The sequence below is a fragment of the Podarcis vaucheri genome, assembly GCF_965113315.1.
Source record: "Podarcis vaucheri genome assembly, chromosome: 2".
NCBI lineage: Eukaryota > Metazoa > Chordata > Lepidosauria > Squamata > Lacertidae > Podarcis > Podarcis vaucheri.
In genome coordinates this window covers 98600526-98622402 of record NC_138760.1, presented here as the reverse complement: position 1 = coordinate 98622402, position 21877 = coordinate 98600526, and the positions used below count along the sequence as shown (strand labels likewise).

The 21877-nt window shown below is 42.4% G+C and overlaps 1 protein-coding gene across 6 annotated transcripts in view; it reads left to right on the top strand.

The window, feature by feature from the left end:
• The first annotated feature begins 4572 nt into the window (after positions 1 to 4572).
• Positions 4573 to 21877, top strand: part of LOC309524607 (contactin-4) — a 547669-nt gene continuing 530364 nt past the window's right edge. For 4 of the 6 annotated variants that reach the window (XM_082209344.1, XM_082209342.1, XM_082209337.1 and 1 more), the window contains exon 1: positions 4573 to 5489. The gene's annotated coding sequence lies outside the window, so the exon portion shown is untranslated. Of the gene's footprint in view, positions 5490 to 6674; positions 6693 to 21877 lie in introns of those variants that run through there. The other 2 variants (XM_082209348.1, XM_082209341.1) reach the window with 2 other exon arrangements.

Sequence of the window (21877 nt, the reverse complement as noted above, 5' to 3'; positions counted from 1 at the left end):
GTATTGTGCCAATCAAAATAAGTGCATTTGGCAGCTTATTTACCAAGTAGGTACAAAAACAGTTCACATTCACAAAAGGGTTTTTTTAAATTAAAAAAAAGAATTAAAAATTAAAAAATTAAAAGTACTATGCCTATTAAATCAATGTAGGGTATAAAGCAATATAAACAAGTAGTTTACTTTATGGAATATTTCTAAATGAACAAATTAGGGGAGGGAGAGCTACATCCCAGTGGTACAACACACCCTTTGCATGTTTAATGCCACACTAGTAGCTTACTTCTGTTAAAAGGCTTTCTGGTAGAAGAGGCCTGTGAAATACCGTATTTTTTGCTCTATAAGACCCACTTTTTCCCTCCTAAAAAGTAAGGGGAAATGTGTGTGCGTCTTATGGAGCGAATACCGGCTGCGCAGCTATCACTGAAGCCAGAACAGCAAGAGGGATTGCTGCTTTCACTGCACAGTGATCCCTCTTGCTGTTCTGGCTTCTGAGATTCAGAATATTTTTTTTCTTGTTTTCCTCCTCCAAAAACTACATGCGTCTTGTGGTCTGGTGCGTCTTATAGAGCGAAAAATATGGTACTTCTGCCTCTGAAAAGCTTCTCTCAGGTTAGGACTTGTAGACCTTAGCAGCAGGCAACTCTCTTACACTATAGTTAGTAAACTATGAGGAGTGAGTAAAATTATCATTATGGAATGGGACTCCCTATTTTCATTGGAGAAATGTTGGAAGGTATGGGCTCGAGCCTCATGTTGGGCAAAAGATTCCTGCATTGCAGCGGCTTAGACTAGATGACCCTCATGGCGCCTTCCAATTCTACAATTCTATGAAAAGCACACAGCCTGATACTGGAGGGAGCTTGCTGAGAATCTCTTGTGGTACAGCCTTAGAGGTGGGTTCTTGCATTGAGAACAGGTAACAATTCAGCCAAATGATATGGAATGGAAGAAGAACAGGTAACACTTTTCAAAGTGATGATGGTTTCAGGTGGTTTTTTTAAAAATTAAAAACAGTCTCATAAATTGTTTAATTCTGAAGCTGAAATTTAGAAATACTAGTTATTCATATAATTATATTCTGATATAACATTTGTGCTTTAAGGGATGCACTGACAGCTAGTTTGTCTACTGGTTTTAAAGGAGATCAGTGATAGAGTGATAACAGAGCTCATGCTTCACTCACATAGAGAGGGCCCAGGTTCAATCCCTATAAATATTTCCAGTTAAAGGCTCAGGTAGCAGGTCATGTGAACATCCTCTACCTGAGAGCCTTGCTAGTCAGAGCAGATAATACAGGGCTAAACAGGCAAGTCATTCCTATATTGTAGCCACTTTTGTCACTACTGAGCAGTAATTGCCCATCAAGGGCTTAGTGATGAGTGTTCCAAGTGTTACTAAAAAGACTTAAAAGTAGGATCCACAGGATTCTGCTAGTGGTGGTATGTAAGAACCTTTGTTAGGATCTGCTCCAGGAAGCCCCATATTCTCAAATGAGTAGGGTTGTTTGTTACCAGGATCAATGTGTTCTCTCTGGTAGCCACTACTGGAACCCAGAGTATGGACAGCTTTCCCCAGCCAAACTCCTTGCTAATATTTAGACTTGAGTTATATACTTTTGTATATGTCCAAGTACGGATGGAATCTAATTCCTATCTTCTGTTGGATTATTTGTTTGGTTTGCTTCTGGCTGTTGCCTATTTTATACTATACTTGTCTTTTCCTTCTTCTTCGGTGATCACTCGTAGCCGAGTAAGATTATCTTCCATAAACAAGGTTTTAACAGTGAGTCCGTAAGTGACTGTGGAGGCCAATTGTGGATCCACACATCCTTCCACAGTGGGGACATAGGTTTCTGGGTGGGAATTGATTGCAGTGAGAGGGTTTGCCAAGCATGCCTTCCTCTTAGCACGTTTCTCCCTTTTGTCCTGAGTTTCAGCGTCTTCAAAGCCCATGACACCTTTGGTAAAGGCTGTTCTCCAACTGGAGCGTTCGCAGGCCAGTGTTTCCCAGTTGTCAGTGTTTATACTACATTTTTTTAAAAAAAAGATTTGCCCTGAGAGGGTCTTTAAACCTCTTTTCTTGACCACCTGCATTACACTTTCCATTTTTAATTTCAGAATAGAGTAGTTGCTTTGGAAGACGATAATCAGGCATCTGCACATGACCAGTCCAACAAAGTTGATGTTGAGAAATCATTGCTTTGAAACTGGTGATCTTTGCTTCTTCCAGTTCTATACTTGTATTGGATTTTTAACTATATTGTTGATTTTGTTATGGGCCCCCCCTTATTTACCAAAAGCAGCATGGAATTGGGGGGATGGGACTAACTAAACAAATAGCTATATAGAAAACACTTCTGGTAACAATGAGGATCAGGAACCCACATATCAATACTATGTGTTGTTTACTTGGAAATGAGTCTCAATTCTCTTTAATGAGGGCTTATCATAGGACTGCAAACTCAGAATAGCCACCATTTTATATTATCAGGGGGGAAAGGGCATAGCTCAACTAAAAGCATGGCGTAGTACTTATAGACTTGGACCCAGGATCAACCACCAACAATGAAATTCAATGGATGATCTTGAGCTAGTCACTCACTCTCTCAGCCTCACCTACCTCACAGATTTGTGAGGTAGGTGAGAATATGGGTGGGGAACAATTTGGGATTTGGGAGAATATGGGTGGGGAACAACACCATTTGCTCCACCTTGAGCTCTTTGGATAAAAGATTTGTTAAAAATATATTAAATTTATTATATGCATTTATTACCTGCCCTTCACCAAAGGTCCAAGGGCGGGTTATATAACAATAAAACAGTAACATACATTACATAATGAATTACTAAAGCAACAGTACAACCAATAAAATCATTAACAGGTGATGAGCAGTAATCAAATGTTCCCAAAAGCCTGAGTAAAATGGTGTGCCTTTGCATCTCTTCTAAATAACCCCTCAAATTGGGGCTAAATAAAATAAAGAAAAGTACTTCTTCTGTTGCACACTCCATTGTCCTATCACATCATTTATAGAGTTTCTGGCAGCCAATATTACCAGGTGTGATTTTCAGGCAAGTAGGAGCCTGCCATTTTCTATCTATCTAGAGTTAAACATTTGCCACTGGCAACCATGAATTTTCTTATTGAAACAGTCTTCACTAGGTTCTGTTTTGAACACAAGGGCCATGTATCAGAGTCCTGGAACATGTGAGGCCCTCTGAGGTTGTGCAGGATGCCTTTCCCTCACCACTGAGTAACAACAGATCACCTTCCCACATTCAGGAGCAAGGATGTTTTGGGACCCGATGCATTCCTCCCCATCAAGGGTGCAAAGGCAGGAGCAGTTGCCATCTATTCACAATTATTTCTCTCCCTCTTGGTAGAGCAGGGATTGGTAGAGCTACTAGAACAGGGGTTATCCAACAGTGGCCCAAGGTCCAAACTGTGGTCTGCAAGCTTCATTCAGAAAGGCAGGTGCAGTGTGTTAGTCATATTGATTTTTTATTCTAATTCATTTCCATTATTATTATTATATACATTACCCAAACTGTATATGTATGTTGCATTTTATTGTGAAATACTACTGTTTGAGGCAGTTTCCCAAACCAGTTTCACACCAACTGCAGCTCCATTTTTCCTCCAGATGTCACTGGGTTGCAACTGCCATTGTCCCTCACCAGTGGCCATGTCTTCTGAGGCTGATAGGAATCATAGAGTTGGAAGGGGCCCTGGGGATCATCAAGTCCTATTCCCTGCAACGCAGGAATATGCAGATGTCCCTTATGGGGACTGAACCTGCAACCTTGGTGTTATCAGCACCACACTCTAGCCAACTGAGCTATCCATCAGAGTCCAACATCATTTTGCTGGGATGGGAAAAGGTTGACCCTCCATAAGTTGGACTACAACCAGTATTTCCCGATCCTAGGGTCACACAGGCTGGGGCATATGTTGGGTGTCTAGCAACATATAGAGGACCATAGGTTCCCTTACCCTGGCCTATTAAAGATATATGTTTAATATGCATAAAATGTAGTGTCTGGATGAATTGATGTAAAGAAGACTTATGAAAGGGTTTGCATTTGCAAAGAGAAGTTTGCATTAGACAGGAGGTTAAACTCTCGGTATATGCCACAAGGAGGGTGTTTAAGGCTTATTGGTGACTCATCCTGGAAACAAGCTGAGAGCTCTCTCAACAGGACATAAAACCTGAGAACTCAGCATCTTCCCCAGTCTTTGGAGCCAGCAGCAGTAGAAATGAAGCTGGGCTATCCTGAAGAAGCAAGATGCTTGCACAGGATGTCTCTCTTGGATCAGAGAGAGTAAATCTACTGACATTTATTAAGGACCAAAAAGAAGGCGGCACTGCATTGTTTTAGAGCAATGTGCTCTAGAGCAATGTGTTTTAGAGCAATGTTGTATTTTGCAACTTTTATTTGCAACTATTTTAAGACTGTTCTGCAGTCTAAAGCTTCTAAGTCCGTTCCCCGGGTGGAGAGCTAATTCATTTCCGCTCTGCACAAGGTCTGGATCAGGGATTCCGTTTGCAACAACAACTCTGAACATGGCCTAGATAGAGTGGGTCCCAAACCTCCCAAGTCAGCAAGCAGCGGTGGTGTTGCTGGTGCTCCTCAGCAGGAGCCCATCCGGAGATGGCGCTTGCGGGTTGATGCATCCAGGCTCGCCAGCTCGCCCGCGTGCATGTGTATGCAATCCATTCCCGTTCCATGAAAATCAATGATACTCTTGCTGCGCGGCGGCGGCGGCAGCAGCAGCAGCGACAGAGGCTTCTCTTCCCCTCCAAAGGTCTAGTGAGATCTATGGGTTGCTTTTGCAGCCGGGATGCGCACGTGCCCGCACACATTTTCCCCCTCCTTTAACCACGCCCCTCAGAATCCCTCCTAGCTAAAAAGAACCTGTGCGGCTCTTTCTCCCTTCGCCCAATCTCTACTGCAGGGCAAGAGAAGGAGGGAAAGAAGAACGGAACCGGGTGAAGAAAAGGGGAGAGGAGAAAAAGAAGGAGAAGGTGGGGGAGGCGGAGCTAACACTGAAGCGGCTCGGATAGTTGGCAGACGCCGTGTTCTTCCTCGCCGTTCTTTTAATCTGCCTCTCCCTCACCCTCGCCGCCCCACCGGCAGCCGAGGAGTAGATTTGGGGAGGAGGAGGAGGGTGGGGTTGGCTCTCGGCGACCGCCAACACCAGCAGCGCCGCCGCCGCCGCCACAGCGCCCCCAAATTCGCCTCCGTCCGGCATTCCGGCTCCTCAGCAGCCCTCGAGGCTTCGCGCCCCGCAGCGGGAAAGCAGGACTCTCCGGGCGCGAGCGTAAAAATATAATAATAAAGCGCGGAAGGGAGAGAGAGAGAAGAGCCGCCTCAGCGCGCCGCTACCACCAGCGGCGGCAGCGGCTTGTCTTGCTTGCTTCCTTCGCCAGCCTGGGAGCTCTGCCCGCAGCCGCTCGGAGGAGCCTCTTGGCAGCTTCCCGCGTCAAGGTAAGGCTCGGGTTGGGCTGCGCGTCCCGGAGTGCAGCGCCGTGTTTGTTGTGAGGGGAAGGAGGAGGGGGCGCGCGGGCGGGTGTGGGGGAAAGAGCGGGAAAAGGTGCCTTTCTCTCTCTCTCGCTTCACAGTGGCGGGTCGCTGCTGCCTTTGAAGGGAAAGAGCAGGTGCTTCCACCCAAAAAAAGGAGGGGGTTCGTTTGGGTATGTGGAGAAAGAGAAACAATTCAAGGCAGCGTCTGCACCACCATCAATCCCACCCAGGCTGTCCTTTCCCCTCTCGTGCACAGCCTCTGCCTCCAGCTCTTTTTCTCTTAGCTCGGGCATGGATTCAGTCTTATTCTCGCGGGAGGTGGGTGGGCTCCGGGCTTCTCTTGGCATGCACAATTTTGGCCCTCGGATTTGGGCGACACTCTCCCCCACACTCCCCGAGTCAACAAGTTTTATTGGTCACGGCGCGAGGACCCGGGCGCTTCTAGTTCTCCTTCGAGCTGTGGAGGCTGGTGTTTTGCCAAACTGTCTGCTGGGTTTTGCAGTTTCGCCTGCAGCACTTCGGCTGCGTGGTCGGTTTGCTTTGAAGCCCCGTCGTGCAGAGCGTAGCGGCCCGTGATTTGCCTCCGCTCAAAAACAAACAAACAAAAACTTCCCGCGCGCTTACTTCAGAGTAATTGCCTTGCACGTCTGTCCGCGCCCTGCTCTGGGGTAAGACAGCGGATGCTGCAAGACCTGGGCTCTGTGAACCTGGCTGTAAAATTAGCTCCGCTGAACTCGGTGGGACTTGCTCAGAGTGGTAGAGCTTTGCATGCAGAAGGTCCCAGGTTCAAACCCTGGCATCTCCAGGTAGAGCAGGGAGGGAGGGAAAGAGACCTCTGCCTGAAACCTTGGGCGAGCAGCTGCCAGCCCGTGTTTTCATTACTGAGGTAGATGGACCGGTGTATGCTCTGATTCTGAGCAAATATGCAGGACTGGAGTGTGGAAGAAGGTGGAGTGGCTGAGATTGCCACCCAAACAGAGTTTGCATAAGGAGCGAGAGTGCTCTGGTAGGGAAGGGCTGCTGCCAAATAGATTTTCCTACTGAAATGGAGTGGGGAGGGGGAAACTATGGTATGCAAAATTACGACTCCCCCCCTCCTCCCATGAAAAGAAGTAGTGATGGTGCGACAGGGTACTGATGGGCATCAGACTCGATCCTTCTTCCTATGTGAGTCTATCTTCTGCACAATTCCCACTCAGGGTTTACCCAGAGGAGTACAGATACGGAGATTAACTTTGCTAGATAGCAGTTATCTTTTCCAGTCACCTTTGCAGAGAGACGGCAAACAGACGATATGTATCAGCCCCTCGTTCTTGTCTTTTAACAAATGGAATGAGCAAAAAGGAGAGAGTCTGGGCAGTGGTGTGGTGGATCCTGGGATAAACAGACGTTTGGATGATAAAACCCTGGTCAGGTTTTGCCTGAGCTCCTATTAGTACTCCAGTGTTGGTCCAGAGATGTTCAATTATATCTTTGGAAGTAGAAACAAGCAAACACAAAAGCAACTGATGTCTTGCAGGAATGGGAAGCTGGGTGTTACAAGCAGCAAGTTAACAGCTCTTCCACTGCACACCCTCCTCCAGTGTCGAATACAAGGAACTAGCTTCCTTTTATTTACTATGCAAATTAAAAGATTGGGTCTTTATGTAGGTTGAAATATGCCTAGGAAAAGGATAAGAAAAGTGATACAGGGTGTGTGTGTGTGTGTGTGTGTGTGGTTGTTTGTGCATGTACACACATGTAGAGTACAACTATTGGGTTAATCTTGTGTAAATTCTTGGGACAACTTTTACTGGATGCAAACAAGTGTTCCTTTTTCCAGTTTTCAAATTCTGTCTTCCCAAGGGTGGTTGTTAGCTTTCTGTGTTGCGAGCAACATAATGCAGCATGTTGTGTCACTTACCCAGACAGAAATGACTTGCTCAGTAAACTACAAATGAAATGATGCTGCTTGCATAACAAGTGAGGCTAGTTAGCATTTTACATACTGATTTTCATTTAAGGTAAATGAAAGCAGGATAGCTGTCACTGTGTTTATGGTTATTTGTGCTCTGTAGGAAAGGATATACTAAAATCCTAGAGATCTATCATTCAAAAATAATGAAAATATATTTTATTTATATTTATTCTCCCCTCCCCCCACCCACCCGACTAAGCTACTTTTTGAAATGTGTTTAAAATGATCTATATAAATCCAGACATCATTTTTGGTTTTTGTGTTTTTTAAGGTTGTTATAGATTTTGTGTTAAAACTTCTGTACTACCTTAATGAAATTATTACTTTTAGAATAATAAATGATGCTGTTGAAAGTGCTAGGTTGAGTGTGAATCAAAAACCACAAACATTTCATTGCTTGGGACCCTGAACACACTAAATTAGAAATAATTACCGCTTCTTCTCCAGGGACCAACTTTTGAGCAGGGGTGAAGGTGGGCATACATTTTTAAGTGGGTTGGGATGGAAGTAGTTTGGAAACAGCTCTGCTGCATTTTGAGGCATTTGTTTCCATCTCACTCTTTATAGGCTGAACTGCGCAGTTTTGAATCTCTGCCTGTGCCTGTGTTAATTTATGGGCAATCATTGCTTGAAGTTGTGTATTTCCATAGTATCTCTCTTGCCTTGTGGATGCAAGTTACAAAACCATTTCTGTTTGACAGTAGTTGAATGCCACCATCTGGATTCATTCCTAATATTAGGGGATCACAAGATCAACACTACTGCATTTTTTTCTTTAAAAAAACAACAACCCAGCAGCTGCTGTGGTTTATCTGAGGGTACTTCTATAACTGAAATAGGCTGTAAGCCACAGCTGGTAAGGAAAGAATACGTTGACACACACCCAGTCAACAAGGTTTGACATGAGTGTTATAACGCAGAGGTGATAATTATGACTGCTGTAGACAAACAGTTCGTTGTAAGCAAGTTCCATTGAAATCAGTGGTACTTTGCCACACATGTATAGTGTCTAAAATTGGAATGCAATGGTAGTTACTGCCACTTGTGGAAATAAGCAAGACTGTTTCTGTGCCTCCTCAAACCACAAGTGCTGTTTCCCTTACCAGTGGTTGGAATTACGTCGTGCAAACTGAAAATGTGAAATCGCAAGGCATATTTATAAGCTGTTAAAACAATTTAGATGATAAAATAGTTGTCAGTTGCATGGTACACACAGGCCAAGTACAGTGTGCTGTCAATTGTGTGCTACATGATGCATCTTTCACTTCTGGTATGAATAGCTTTACTGGGTCATTGATCTGGTTTCTGACTATAACCATATTCAGATGCTTTTCTGTAGGTGTTAACATCATAGATTAGAAAACTTGGTTCCATTTTGCAGTTAAAGTTGTCAGGAATATCTAAACCTGCTATTCATTGGCATAGATACCCTTAGTATCATAATAGCTGTTCATTCCCCACCACCACCACGTTTTCCCATAATCTCATATATATTGCACTGCAGGAAATGTATGTCTCCTTATGTATAACCCTTTGCCTTCTCATTGTAAGCTTTCAAGCTTGGCCATACAGCTTGTCACAATATAACCTCTTATATCTTCTACAGAACTACTTGGGAACATAAAAAGAGTTATAGTACATCAGACCAAAGATCCATCTAGTTCAACATCCCTCTTCCACAGAGCCCTACCAGAAGCCTCCGGGAATCCCTTTCTCTTTAATAGACAATGATTTTGTTCTCTTGCAGCATGTGGCGTCTGTCTGAGTGTATGCTAATATTCTACCTGTACTCTAAGCATTTTATAGTATAATGGAAGACCTGATGCTTAGCCAATTAAAAGACTCTCATTGACTTTGCCATGGCCTAAGCACTGAATTCATAGGAAGCTATCCAGTATAACATTTGCAATGTGGACAAAATTACTTTCTAGCTTGACTGATGTTGGGAAATAATGCATTGCTGGTAGCTTAAAATAGTCGGAAGAAGTGCTTGCTAGTGCTCTTTAACCTTTTCAGGCCTGTGGACAAATTGAGCAAGGCTCTTTGGCCCTTGGGCAGGAATACTGAGCAGTGTTCCCCTCCCCCAACTGGTAGAAGCACTATGTCTGCTTCTTGATAAGATATCAGTCTTTTAAATTTTATTTCTGGAAGACAGAAAGAATGAGGTCGTCTAAGTTAAAGATAAGCACAGAAGTGTAGCAAAATCAGTTCATTCTAAAGGATGGATCAATCTATGATTTCAAGTTCAATTTTAAAAATTCAGATTTCAATTCAGAATTATTACTTTTTAGTAATGTGAGCTTATCAGCATTTTAGTGTTATCCCTGGGTTTCATCCTAAAATAATATGACTGCAGTACACAAGCTTTTTCTGCAGGAAATTGTTAGCCAGCATCCTTAATATCAATTGGATATAAATGAATTTGAGGACTTTACAATAGCCCCTCTAATTTCCTCACTTCTCATGTGCTGCATTAGCCTCAGTTTCACTGTGTTTATTATCCTGTGGGCTTAAACTGTTCTATGATGGTTAAGGATGACGCCACTACTAAATGCAGCTAGAGCTTGATTCTTATATGGGCCCTATAATTTATATCTGTTTCCAGTGAGTATAAACACATTATATTGTACAGGATTGGAGAAATGGAAGGATAAAGGTACATTAGTGCTAGAGGTGCACACCTTTCTGCATAATACAATAATTACTTCTACTGTTTAGTAGTCATATCACACTTCTAGTATGCAACATGCTTTACAGTTTTTCATTCTCTTTGCCCTAACATAATCCTTGGAAGTATGTACAATATTCCCATTTTATGACTGTGGAACTGTGACCGAGAAAATAATTTGCTCAGGGCCATGGCAGGGTAATGATTCAGACCCACATTTCACAGAACCAAATACAGTGGTATAAATCTGGCATACTGCACTGACTCTCATTTATTGCTGGTGTACACATTTTGCTTATGCACTTACTTAACTTTATTTACATGTATCACCCTCCTTGGTTACTTGTGTGTGTATGTGGGTCTATTCAGATATGTTTCATGGGACCAGTGTTGCTACACATGCCATTTCTGTAGCCAATAATTGCCACAAGGCAGTAAAAGATACCATATTAATCAGATGAGGGGTGGCTATCCTGAGTGCATTTTTACATGGGGTTTCATTCATTCTCCATTAATCCCATAAAACAGAGTTAAAATTGCATGTATCCCCAAAACTGTTGCTTGAGTTCCACAGTTGCTCAGGTGAATTAACTAGTGGTGTGTAGCAAGAAGTCTTGCCATGCAACCACCCCTTGTGTTTTCCTCTTCCCACTTCCTGCTAAGAACATTTTCCAAAAGTGCTACATCCCCTTCGGTTATGCTTATGTAATTACTCCTTTTGTCATAACTGTTCTGGTTGAGTCTAGCCTTCTGGCTGAAAGCAGGAATTGTAATGCATACCTTTTGTACCTATGAAGCAGAAGAGGAGAGCATGGCTGAAGTACATGCCTTGTCCTTTTTGGAGAAAATAACTGCAATTGGTAACTCGCCAGCCACATGTTCACAAGCAGCTTGGCCACATGCCTCTTTGCTGTTCTACATTTGGAGCCTGCTTCCAACAAATGTCCATTGGGTGATGTCAGTCCATGTGTATCTCTGTGCACCTACCCTCATAGCTGAATAGAGAAGAGTGTAGATTTTGTGTCTTGTGTGCTCCGCTTTGGAGGCTCTCTGTTAAAGCTAATAAATATGTAAGATCACATGCCTAAAATACAAGGCTTTTGCTTTGATTCATTTATCTTTTTTAGCCCAAGTCTCATTAGCTCTCTTAGTCAATAATGCCACGTTTACAATTAAGATATAGATCTGGATCCAGAATTTTTGCATTTATAAAACTGTGCCTCCCTACATTCTCCTCATTGCATCTCTCTGTGTTCCCCAAAAAGCCTCTTCTGAGAGTCAGGGGCCTGGTGCTTGGAAGGAGAAAGTGGGAGTAAGTATAGGCAGCTTCTCTAGCATGACTGTCTCCACAACACTCATGTTAAGTTTTTGTTTCTGACACCACTTAACTGGGATGGGGTTGTTGGTCATACTGAAGTTAAGCTGACCTACTCTAGCTCATGGGTCACCAATATGGCAGGTGCACACCCACTCACAGAGGCTTTCTTTGGCAACTGCAGTGTGCCTTCTATGGCACTCTTCCTTCTGCCAAAATTAGCCTTGAAATAGAGTACTCTATTGCACCCAGTAGAATAGTTTACAGCGTGTGAGTGTGTGTATGCCCGCAACACCTTTTTCTTTTTACAAATGTGCCCATGGGCCCCAAATGATTGTAAACCATTGCTCTAGTCCAGGGGTTGGCAACCTGTGGTCCATGGGCCACCAGCGGCCCACGGGGGTTGTTTAAACGGCCCACAAGCCGCCCCCGAATCGAGCCACCCACTTGGCGAGTCCCCACACTCTGCACTAAACCGGTGCAATATGGAGCGGGGACTCGTTTCCGCGGCGCTGGAAATCACGTCTGCGCAGACGCGATCCGGCCCAGGCAAGGTAAATCTTGCCGACTCTTCTCTGGTCTGCTGAACGTGAAGATGCATATGAATCATTAATACTTTGAGTTGTAACCGGCTGTGTTCTACTCAGAGTAGACTCACTGAAATTAATGGCCCTAAGTTAGTCTGATAGTCTATTAACTTCAGTAGAACTGCTTTGATTAGGCCTAGTAAACTTCCAGATGTATTAGGTTGAAGAAGTCTCTCTTGACTATCTTAGAACAACTATTTGAAGTATTACAGCAGATGAAAATATACAAATATTTATACAAAAATAAAAATGCAGTGATACAAGACAGTATAAACAATATCCTTAAAAGCACACCATGCTGGCAGACAAAAATTCAGGGATAATCAACTAAAGAAAGGTGTGAAACTGACCATCCCATTTCTTCAAATGCCTGGGAGTAGTGTACATTCTATTTTTAGCTCTAAAATGGTAAGAGTCCAGGACAGACTATACCCATATATTCTTTTCCCCAAACATGTAATTCTGCTTTATAGCTTCCCACGTGCCTTTTTACTGTGTAGCAAAGCCTTCAAACTGTTGTCAGTTCTCAGTCCTGATTTCCAGTAATGCCTCCTCACCTAGGCCCTGTCTAGGAAATGAAGGATTAAACTTCACATACAACTGAGATTTATAAGATATGAAGACAAGCTTTTTGTTTATTTGCATATTTTGTGATGGGCTCATGAAGTTAGAGGAGAAACCAGGAATTCCTTTATCAGAAAAGTTCCTGAGGAAAGCGTGGTAGGGAATGTGTTGGCCTTGTACACACGTAGCAGCAAACCATAGTTAAGGGTTTAGTGTGAATGTATGGATATTGCCTGCTTTGCTCTTTCCTACTAATGTGCAGAAGAAGCAGATAGCAATCTTTAGCTTAGTGTTGTACCTAAACTGCAGATTGCGGAGGGCATTTTGCTGCAAAGAAACAACAGCTTGCTGTAGCAAGATTTATTCTTGGCTTATTAACCATAGTTTGTTTCAGCAAAACCAATCACAATATCTGCTTCAGAGATACCTGTTATCTCTGTGTACGTATACAGTTCTTACGCATGTTTAATGGCCTTAATGTTAACTTATGGGGGTTGCATGTGGGAGATAGCAGGGTTTGCCCCCTCCGTGTGTGTGTGTGTGTTTACAAAAAAGTGGCCCTTTACAGTTTGTGTGCATGTCTGTGAGGGAGATTTTATTGGTCTGCTGTTTACCATGTTGCTTCTACAGCACAGATACTTGCAGTTCTATTCATATTTGATACTTTACAGAGTATATCCTTCTCCATTAGTTTTGCACTACATAAGAAAAGTCACATTCGGAGCTCTCTCAGGGGTTAACCTGGCAATCATACTTGAGATTACATTTTTGCTGAGAAAATGTCATAGCATCCCGAGCTATGTTTTAGTGAATAAATAATCTTGTGTGCTGTTTTTCAGAAGGTACTTTTTTCCCTGCAACACTGTGAGTAGCTGCAATTTGCACATTAAGAGTCTATTTGGTTTTATTTATAGGAATCCTTGTTTGTGGTATCTTGCATGCTATTTTTATGCAGTGAATTGCCTTGGCAGTATCTGTCTTAGGTACCACTGGTAAATATAAAACATGATAAACATCATATTTACTCTAGAGGAGTCTTATGAAAAATAATACAGTTGTAGTAGAGTAAGCAGAATATGCAGAACAGCCATATGGCACAATCTATGCATGCTTACTTGGAAATTAGCCCTGCTGTGTTCAGCGGGGCTTAGTTTTTGTTAAGTGTTTAAGGATTGCAGCCCTAGTCTCGTTGGTGTATGGATGGAGAGGCACATCTCTGTATTCTTAAGTGTGTTTTGTTATAAGACTAACAATAATCCTAGAGGTATTTGAAACACTTCCCTCAAAATGTTGGTATTATATGCCATCTTCAGACATCATTCATGTAGTGGACATCTGGGTACTCATAAACATCAGCAAGCAACAGGAAGTATATGAAATACACCAATGTCAAATTTTGACTGTAATTTAAGCTAAATACCATAATTGATGGTATTTATAGTGATAAATACAAATATGGACATAAATACTTTACCACTGGTAATTCATTGATTTGATTATCAACTCTGTTATTCTTAACTATTAAGTCTAATTCACCAATATATTAATTGCTTGTTGTCTGCATACGTTTGCTGTAAATGAAACAAGCACAGCCAATTTGCATGGCTCTTCTCTTTGACTCTTCTATAGTTTTGCTCTATTTTTCCTGAAATGGTAAGAACTAAATGCATTATTTCAGGTTGCAGTATTTCACCTGCACAAAATTGAGTGATTATTATCTTCTCCTGAGTCACTTGTTTTTCTTTACTTTGATTTTATGTTCTATGGTTTTGAAACTAGTTTTGCACCTGGTATTCCAATCTAAGTAAGAAACTTTTAATTTTAGTTCTCCCCACTATAGTGTTCGAAATTTCAATTTTTTTGTATCATTAGCAGGTTTGACACTACTTGCTGCTTCCTCTAAGGCATTAAAGAAAAGAGATTTTTACTTGTTAAAGTTAATGAACAAATTAGGGTTACTCTGACTAAAACATAGTTGAATCAAAGTAATATTTGAATGCCAAGATAGGAAAAAATGGAAGACAACATTCATATGAGTTTGACTCATGTCAAATTTTGAATTTTGAGGCATTTATACTTCAGTATTATTTGTTTTTCAACCCATGCTAATTGCTGAAAGGCCCCACAATATACAGTGCTGCATATGAACTGTGAAAATGACAAATGCCTAGAATTGCCTAGAATGACAATTCATTTTCACATAGTCATGTGTAAGGTTGATCAGGTAGCTTGCAGTTGGTCAAAGCTAGGCACGTGTATTTATTTTTCAGTCAGTGTTATAGAAAACTCATTAGGTTTGTAGATAAGCACAAACCATTTTTTAAAACAGCAAAACAAAATTGTATACTGTCATCTGCATTGTTCTGTTGACATCAGAATCTATAATAATCTAATACGTGTACTCCTAAAACTGCTGCCATTTATAAAAACCCTTTAAAGTCTTTGTGGTTTATTCTTAATATCCAGTCTATCAGCTTTTGACACCATACATTTGTACACAACCTGAAAAGTGTGTCGTTTTAGAATTGATGGTATGGTAAAGCCACAACAACCATCTCTCAAGGTTTACTAAATCATTCTTGAAGGATTCCAAAATGAATAAACATAACAGGATTGATGGTAGTTTCTAAAATTAGATCTAGGCCTTCTCTTCCTCTGCTGCTTCCACTGGTACTTGTCCTTATCCTTTGAGAGCCCCCTGCTTCAGTCTGAAAATTATACAGCCTAGTTGTAGCTCCCCCCCTTTTTTGGGGGGGACGCGGCTAGGACTTGCTGATCGCATGGTCAGCGGTTCGAATCCCCGCAGTGGGGTGCACTCCCGTTGCTCGGTCCCAGCGCCTGCCAACCTAGCAGTTCGAAAGCACCCCCGGGTGCAAGTAGATAAATAGGGACCGCTTACTAGCGGGAAGGTAAACGGCGTTTCCGTGTGCGGCTCTGGCTCGCCAGAGCAGCTTCGTCACGCTGGCCACGTGACCCGGAAGTGTCTGCAGACAGCGCTGGCTCCCGGCCTCTAGAGTGAGATGAGCGCACAACTCTAGAGTCTGTCAAGACTGGCCCATACAGGCAGGGGTACCTTTACTTTACTTTAGTTGTAGCTTTACTACCACAGTCATAATTAGATTATTGAGTCAGCTGCTTAAAACATTGTATCATAGTGATGTGGCATGGATACCGCTGTTTCATAATATCTTTTCCTGGGGGTCCACAAGTTATGTCCAGGCTTGATAGGAAAGTAATAATAAACATTCTACTAGCCTGCAAGGAGCATCTGACCGTACAGAGGGCTGCCCTCTTTCTTCCAAGCAAGTGCTGCCTGCTACTATCACAGAATTAAGGAGAAAGACTAACAACACAGAGGGCATAGCCCTCAGTCCGTTCTGAAAATTAAGCAGCACATATAATCTCTGCAAGTTTGGTACAACTAGAGAACACCCACCCACTCCCTGAAAATTACCAAACTCATAAACCCATAGCTCTGCAGGATTAAAATTCTCCCCTTCCCTTAACTCTCTGGTTCCATTGCCTTAGACCACCTTGCTGTTCTCTGTAGCCATCCTGACCAAGGTCTTTACTTGTACCAGAGCAGGCTAATAACTTCTATGAGTTTGTTTATTTATTTAGAAGGCTGAAATAGTACAAGGCAGCTGTGTTCAAAGTGCTTGGATGTGGATAGTTTGCAAACACAAATCAGGCAGATGTTATTGAATGAACAACTTGGCAGGTGTGAGCAGGATCCCAAGTAGAAATATTTAACAGCCACATGAGCTTCTTTGTGGAAATATAACCTGACCTATCTTAAGCTTGACTAAATCTGCATTTTAAGGCTTTTCTCCTTTGACCTCCACCTGCAGTTTATTCTATACTACTTCGCTAAATATGCACTTAAGCTTTCATACCTTAAAATGATATGCCAGCTTTCTTCCTTTTACGTTTAGCTGTAGTCTAGGTTTAACTGCGGTTGATGCTTAATGGCTCCAGCAGAGTTGAGAAGCTCTAGGTTGTTACGTCTTTATTTCCTCAGGACTCTGCTTTCCATTTTTGGTGACTGTTGAGCAGATTTCAGCAGATAGTGCCACCAACTTCTGTTGCTGACTGATGCTTTATTGGTAAAAGCTTGGTTTTTTAAAAAAAATTAAAATGGCAGAGTTCAGTTGCTGTTTTACTCTCTCAGCTTCTCAAGTACATTTTTGAACATGAGTCAGCTGCTAGCTCATGGGGAAAAAGTACTTGTTTAGTAGTTAACAGAAGAACACACATTTTTTTAAAAAAAGAAGGGTTAAATGCATCAGATTTTAATAGGAGTGATCTTGTGTGGGTATCATTTAACTGCACAGCTACAGAATGCCCTCTGCTGAACATGTGTGCAAGTAAAGGAGTAAGAATCACTCTTAGCAGATTGTAGGAAGGCATTTTAAGCAGGATTTCAAACCAGGCCTTGAGGTATGCATACAAATTAGTTTTTTAAATAGATGCAGCAGATTGATAATTTGAAAATGCAGGTCACTTTGAATTGCAACATTTTCCATTATTTTTAGCATATTTGAATGGTTATTTTCATTATATAGCTATCCTTTACCATCCGGGAAAACTTTATTCTGTTTTATATTCAGCTAGATGTAGTTATTCAAGTTCTGTCTAAAAACAATGTTTCAGCTTTGGTTTTCATTTGAAATTAATGCAGCCAGTATTTGTGATTAGATATATAATGGAGGTTGTCGCACACATGTCACTTGTTAACATGTTAACAGACATACTGTAAGTCTTACCACATTCCTTGCTGTTCTCCTCAGCTCTTCCTGTCTTCATAGAATTGTAGAGTTGGAAGGGACCCTGAGGGTCATCTAGTCCAACCCCCTGTAATGCAGGAATCCTGCCCACAGTCATCCCTGTGTGGGCTCGAACCATCAACCTTCTGGTTAGCAGCTAGGTGCACTGACCCGTTGCGCCACCTGAGGGATAAAGACAAATTTTAACTGCCAACATGCACTTGAGCTGTGACCTCCAGAGATGAAAATGATTTCAGATGTTGTATAGAGTGGAGTAGAGCCATGATTTCCTAGATCCGATATGATTTTGATGTTTTAATTGGTTGCTACTAGGGTCTGTGGCTGTGTAAACTAAAGCTTGCACAGTCTCGTTTGGATTTAGAAGCAGGATTACCCAACAGTGAAGTATTAGCAATGTATGTTGTTCTTTATGTGACTCTTGGGAATAAGGACACTTGACCAAACTAGCAATGAATGAGTGAGCCAATGAGTAGGTGTTATGATTTCCCTTTTCTCTCCTAAAATTTGGTAACCTTTAAAATGTTATCTAAAGGTATGGGGCAGACATGTTTTGTTGCTGCTGGGCCAGATGAAGGTGTGTTGTGCTGCTGCAGATGCACCACGGCGTTTCTGAGGAAGGATAAAGGATTTCACTGTCAATAGGGTCTATGTCAGGCTTCCATCTCAAAACACAATGACTCTTGCAAATAAGGAAGAGGTCTTTCTTCAGGTAAATAGCCGTCCAGGCTGAGCAGCAAACACAAGGTCCAGAATGCAAGACTTCAAGGTATATGAGCAAGGCAGGAGGTTCAGAAGTGATGAAGCTTTTGCCAAGCTTTTAAAGATGACTACTTATAGGTTCAGTTATAGGACTCTCTTGCTCTTTGAGCCTGCTGCACACATATGCTCTGTTGGGGTGGATGCCTCTGATCCCACCTATGAAGGTGGCAACGGGATCTTGGTGACAAGGTTGTCTTCTGCCCCTTTGCCTCCAGCTCTGGCACTGTCACTTCCTGTCCAGGCCCTCACTCGCTGGTCTAGGTCTCTCTCCCTCACCCCTAAGACTGTTCACTCTGCAGGAAGGGCAGGGGGGAGAGCTGGCAGTGCTGCTTCCTTCCTCTGTCATCTAGAGTTCCCTAGGTGCCCGCTTTCTGTTCTCCCATCTTCTGCTACTTCTGCTTTCTCCTCTTCTGTTTGGAACAGCCAAATCATGCCAGTTCTTGATGAAGCCAAGGTTCCCGTGATACCTATTGCTCTGGTGCTTTCAAAATGTGGCCATGATGAAGACATTGCCTGCAGAAATGGTTTTTTTTTAAAGTAAGTCTTTGTTTACTCACATAATTGCCAGTATTTCAATTTTTGGCTTTGCTCTGTATTCACATGTTGGGTGTTGTCAGATGCTGCTAATTTTTCAATCCAGTCTTGTGGTGAGAACATTAAGTCAGAGTACATTTTGGTTATGGAGTAAGGAAAGTAAGGAAAACATTTTGGTTATGGAGTAAGGAAATACTAGGACTCAATTTCTTGACTTTAAGAAAGCCGACTTCATAAAACTTAGGGAAGTGCTGGGTGAGATCCCATGGACAACAATACTAAAAGGAAAGGGAGTTCATGATGGCTGGGAGTTTGTTAAGAGGGAGATAGTAAAAGCACAACGTCAGGCAATACCAATGAGACGGAAACATGGAAGGTGCCTAAAGAAGCCAGGGTGGCTATCTAAAGAACTTTTAACTGAATTAAGATTAAAAAAGGATGTGTACAAAAAATGGAAAAGGGGGGAAACCACCAAAGAGGAATTCAAACAAATAGCCAGCACGTGTAGACACAAAGTCAGAAAAGCTAAAGCACAGAATGAACTCAGGCTTGCTAGAGAGGTTAAAAGCAACAAAAAAGGCTTTTATGGGTATGTTCGTAGCAAAAGGAAGAACAAAGAAACAGTGGGGTCACTCAGAGGAGAAGATGGTGAAATGCAAACAGGGGACACAGAAAGGGCTGAACTCCTCAATGCCTTCTTTGCCTCAGTCTTCTCCGATAAAGAAAACAATGCCCAACCTGAAGAATTTGGAGCAAATGATTCAGCAAAGGAAACACAGCCCAGAGTAACTAAGGAGATAGTACAAGAATATTTGGCTAGTTTAGATGTATTCAAGTCTCCAGGGCCAGATGAACTGCATCCAAGAGTATTAAAAGAACTGGCAGATGTGATCTCAGAACCACTGGCAGTCATCTTTGAGAATTCCTGGAGAACAGGTGAAGTCCCGGCAGACTGGAGGAGGGCAAATGTTGTCCCTATTTTCAAAAAGGGGGAAAGAGAGGACCCAAATAATTACCGCCCAGTCAGTCTGACATCAATACCAGGGAAGATTCTGGAGCAGATCATTAAGCAAACAGTCTGTGAGCACCTAGAAAGGAATGCTGTGATCACCAATAGTCAGCATGGATTTCTGAAAAATAAGTCATGTCAGACTAACCTGATCTCGTTTTTTGACAGAATTACAAGCCTGGTAGATGAAGGGAACGCAGTGGATGTAGCCTACCTTGATTTCAGCAAGGCATTTGATAAGGTGCCCCATGATATTCTTGTAAAGAAGCTGGTAAAATGCGGTCTTGACTATGCTACCACTCAGTGGATTTGTAACTGGCTGACTGACCGAACCCAAAGGGTGCTCATCAATGGTTCCTCTTCATCCTGGAGAAGAGTGACTAGTGGGGTGCCACAGGGTTCTGTCTTGGGCCCGGTCTTATTCAACATCTTTATCAATGACTTGAATGATGGACTCAAGGGCATCCTGATCAAATTTGCAGATGACACCAAACTGGGAGGGGTGGCCAACACCCCAGAGGACAGGATCACACTTCAAAACGACCTTGACAGATTAGAGAACTGGGCCAAAACAAACAAGATGAACTTTAACAGGGAGAAATGTAAAGTATTGCACTTGGGCAAAAAAAATGAGAGGCACAAATACAAGATGGGTGACACCTGGCTTGAGAGCAGTACATGTGAAAAGGATCTAGGAGTCTTGGTTGACCACAAACTTGACATGAGCCAACAGTGTGACGCGGCAGCTAAAAAAGCCAATGCAATTCTGGGCTGCATCAATAGGAGTATAGCATCTAGATCAAGGGAAGTAATAGTGCCACTGTATTCTGCTCTGGTCAGACCACACCTGGAGTACTGTGTCCAGTTCTGGGCACCACAGTTCAAGAAGGACACTGACAAACTGGAACGTGTCCAGAGGAGGGCAACCAAAATGGTCAAAGGCCTGGAAACGATGCCTTATGAGGAACGGCTAAGGGAGCTGGGCATGTTTAGCCTGGAGAAGAGGAGGTTAAGGGGTGATATGATAGCCATGTTCAAATATATAAAAGGATGTCACATAGAGGAGGGAGAAAGGTTGTTTTCTGCTGCTCCGGAGAAGCGGACACGGAGCAATGGATCCAAACTACAAGAAAGAAGATTCCACCTAAACATTAGGAAGAACTTCCTGACAGTAAGAGCTGTTCGACAGTGGAATTTGCTGCCAAGGAGTGTGGTGGAGTCTCCTACTTTGGAGGTCTTTAAGCAGAGGCTTGACAACCATATGTCAGGAGTGCTCTGATGCTGTTTCCTGCTTGGCAGGGGGTTGGACTCGATAGCCCTTGTGGTCTCTTCCAACTCTATGATTCTATGATTCTATGAAAGGCAACTGTAAGCATTTATTGGAAACTTGGGTATTTCCTAAAATATAATCTCAGCCAGATGTCTTTTCTTAATGTGTCTGCTCAGCTTGATAAAGACTGATGTTTTAAAGCTTATGAGATAATACTCAAATCAAGAAGATAAGTATGAAAAAAAGAGATCTTCCAGAGATGACTGGGAATTTTTGTTGTTGCTTCTGCTTTCGGTGTTCCTCAACACCAGCTGATACAAGCTCTGTCCAGCAAGCTACTAAGCTCCTGAATTGCAAACAGATGCCCATTCTATTGCCTGTGCCTAGGACCGTTTGTTTGCACATTACCTGTTTGATTCCTCCATACCTTAGTTTTTTTCCTTCTGATTGACTGATGATTCTTTGTTCCTGCTCCCCTCTCTTAAATATCTCCCCTGCCTTTAAGTGGATCAGATAACCTCTAACTCTGCTTTCTCAGCTAACCATGGATTTGGTTTTCCTGTACTTCAAAAAGCTGCACTAATACCAGGTAAAATGTGTGGCACTACCCAGAGCTCATTCATCTGAGAACGGTTTGACTGCTGAGACCCTCTGCTTCCATTGTGCAGCATTCTAATAAGTGAATGTTCCCTGTTCATATTTTATTCACATGTATCTGAAAATTAATGCACCCTCTTCATTTTTAAACTCAGAGGAATAACAAAGTTGGTGTCATGGTTAACACAGAGTGCCAACGATTTATTTATAGAAGAAGAATATAGTATCTTGCAGTTTGAACACACAGGTACCAGGAAGGAAAAATACAGCCAAGCACATTTCATATAAAATTCCGGAAACATACT